This window comes from Myotis davidii, unplaced genomic scaffold (assembly GCF_000327345.1).
Source record: "Myotis davidii unplaced genomic scaffold, ASM32734v1 scaffold1238, whole genome shotgun sequence".
Classification (NCBI taxonomy): Eukaryota; Metazoa; Chordata; class Mammalia; order Chiroptera; family Vespertilionidae; genus Myotis; species Myotis davidii.
The window spans coordinates 304,113-306,830 of record NW_006289106.1 but is presented as its reverse complement, the minus strand read 5'-3'; the positions used below and the strand labels follow the sequence as shown (position 1 = coordinate 306,830).

The 2,718-nt window shown below is 52.6% G+C and overlaps 1 long non-coding RNA gene across 1 annotated transcript in view; it reads right to left on the bottom strand.

The window, feature by feature from the left end:
* Positions 1-2,712, bottom strand: part of LOC107182747 — a 61,948-nt gene extending 59,236 nt beyond the window's left edge. Inside the window, exon 1 of the long non-coding RNA XR_001513478.1 lies at positions 2,520-2,712. This is a non-coding gene — a long non-coding RNA (uncharacterized LOC107182747). The remainder of the gene's footprint in view (positions 1-2,519) is intronic.
* Positions 2,713-2,718: the final 6 nt, after the last annotated feature.

Here is a 2,718-nt window from a genome sequence, read left to right as displayed (position 1 = left end):
CACCCACACTTCAGCCAGCCAGTGGCTCGTGTGGTATCAGTGTATTGACATATGAAAACATTAATTCATTACAATGGTAATTATCGGCGCTGACGGCTTTGTTCATTCAATGAATATTTATTGAATAGCAACTGTGTGCCACCATGCGTCAATTACTGTGCATCTTGGGATCTGAACACTCTGGAGAAATGGTCTAGAGACACTGCCTCCCACTGGGGCTGGAGGAAGTTATAGCGACAGCTTTTGCTGGAGAGAAATGACTGGAGACCAAAAGTGGGAGCCACATCAGAAAAAAAGCGAGTAGCCCTGGCCTCCAGTCCTGAAAAATGTTTGGGGACCAAGAATCCCTGCACCTTGTTCTTGGTCACTAAGAATTAACGTGTGAATTAGGTCTATAATATGGTTCTGCTACTCATACGTGACCTGCATGATTTAGGGGAGGGGTGAGTGGGACATGTGGAAGAAGGGAAGGAAGGACATGTGAACTACAGGAGAAACCAGAAGTGAATGAAGCCACCCATCATCTGGTTCCACGCGTATGAAATATAGAGAACAGGCAAATCCATAGAGACAGAAGGCAGGTGAGTGGTTGCCGGGGCTGGGAGAGGGAAATGGGAGTGACTGCTGTGGGGACCGACCCTTTTTCCAGGTGATGGAAATGTTCTGGAACAAAATAGAGATGATGTTTGCACAACATTGTGAATGTGCTAAGTGCTGTTGAATTGTTCACTTTAAAATGGTAAACTTTACATTGGGTGTATTTTACAATTAAAAATGAAAAGAAATTGGACACACACCCTTGCTCTGGAGAGTAATTTAATCGCCAATATATCAAAATCTAATGTCCTTTTTCTTTCTTTCAAAATTCAATGTAATTGTATCCAGTGACTTTTTTTAATAGTGTATTTTTTTTCCTTTTTCAAAAAAAAAAGAAACAAGTAATGAATTTAAAAAGAAAGCACTGAGTTAGAGGGAAGCTGAATGAAGCCAGACACACATGCCACCCATCATACGGTGCCGTGGGTAGGAAATATGGAGAACAGCAAATGTCCCTAGAGTGACATCTTTATGCATCTCTGCAAATTCCTACATTGTGGAGGGGAAAAGAATATCCGCGGGCATAAACTCGGCTACTAAGAGTCTGGAATGGGACGCCTTCCTGCAGCCTAGGCTTGGGGTGTTGGTGGGACCAGAGGCCATGGAGGGATGAGGGGCCAGCCTGAGCCACAGACACCTCCCCGCATTCCCACCAGAGACCTAAGACTATCCCTGAAAGAGCCTGCGTGGGAAATGGTGGGTGGCCCTGAACTTGTGGAATTTGAACAGAAAACTCGGGCCCAGTGGAGATACCTAGTGGAGACCCCCATCCCACCCACCACACCTTTGTTTGGAGGTAAGGAGGGGCGCAGGTGTGAGCGCCCCTTTTTTGAGGGTTCAGCCACAGTGGAGGCAGCACCTCCGGGAAGATGTGCCATGTTCCTGTATAAATTCTAGTGTAGCTCCTTCTCCCAGCTCAGTCCCTCAGGATCCCCCAAAACAGAGCCCATGGGGGGGGGGCAGGAAAGCCCAGGCCGTGTGCCTTCCCCCTGCGCCCCAGGGGCCCCGCGAGCACGTGCTCTGGGAAGCTGTCAGCGGCGGAGCCAGAGGGAGAAGGAGATGGATCCCGCACCCGCCGCCAGTCTTTCTCACTCTTGAGAAACGAAAGACACCGGAGAGAGTCCACTCTGGCCAAAATAAAAGCAAAGGGAGGGGTGGTCTACAGAGGGGTGTCGAGCGCGGCCCCTGCTTTGCTTGGGCGCAAGGGAAGGGAGGAAATCAAACACCAAACGGAGCAAGCGGTTTCCTAAGACGGTGCCGTTCTTCTCAGCAGCCTAAGCCCATCTGCCACCTCCCTGTTCCAACACATTCACGCTGCACTGAGCACAGAAGACAAGGCCGGGCCACTTCAGTCTCGGGGACCCCCAAGGCCAGGGGCGAAGGGGGAGGGGAGGGACGCAGGCTTCCAAGCCGGGTCACCTGCCCAGCCGCCTGGGTCTCCAACCAGAAAGACCAGACTGCAGACCGGGTGAAAGGGTGGGGAGGACCCAAAAAAGTAACATTTGCCTTCGGTCAGACACCGTGACCACTGGGGAAAGGTCACCCGTCCAGGGCAGAGGCGTCAAACCTGCAGGGGGCTGAGGGCAGTGGAAAGAAAGTGGAGTTTTAAGAAGGAAAGAAGTGTGTGCCGGAAGCCAGGGGTCTGCCTCTCCTCCAGCCCCCACCGCCAAGAGAAACTGTTCAGAAAGAGAAGGTGGTTTTTAAGACAGAAACAAGTGAAATCTGGAAATAAACTGCTCCCCCCCCACACACACACACACACACACACCCCGCAAGAAAAGCTATTCATAATCAGCAGAAGCGGGAGACCATAGGTTCCTACCTGTGCTCACGGAGGTAACGTTACAGCAAGAAAATAAAGACTGAACCCCCGGCAGGCCCCTGCCCCCAGCCTCCCGCCTCGGGGAGCCCCACTCACTCACGTGTATCGCAGGGCTCCGGGCTCCCCTGGTGTGGCTAGTGCGCAGCGCAGCGGGTCTTCCAGGTGCCCCGAGGGTCCCACCTTGTCAGCACCCAGGGGGCCCAGCCGGCTGCAGCCCACGCATCCATTGCCCACCCAACGCAAAGGGGAAGGGGCCCCCCCGAGAGAGGAGTGAGAAGGGGGAATGCCAGAAGCAGCCG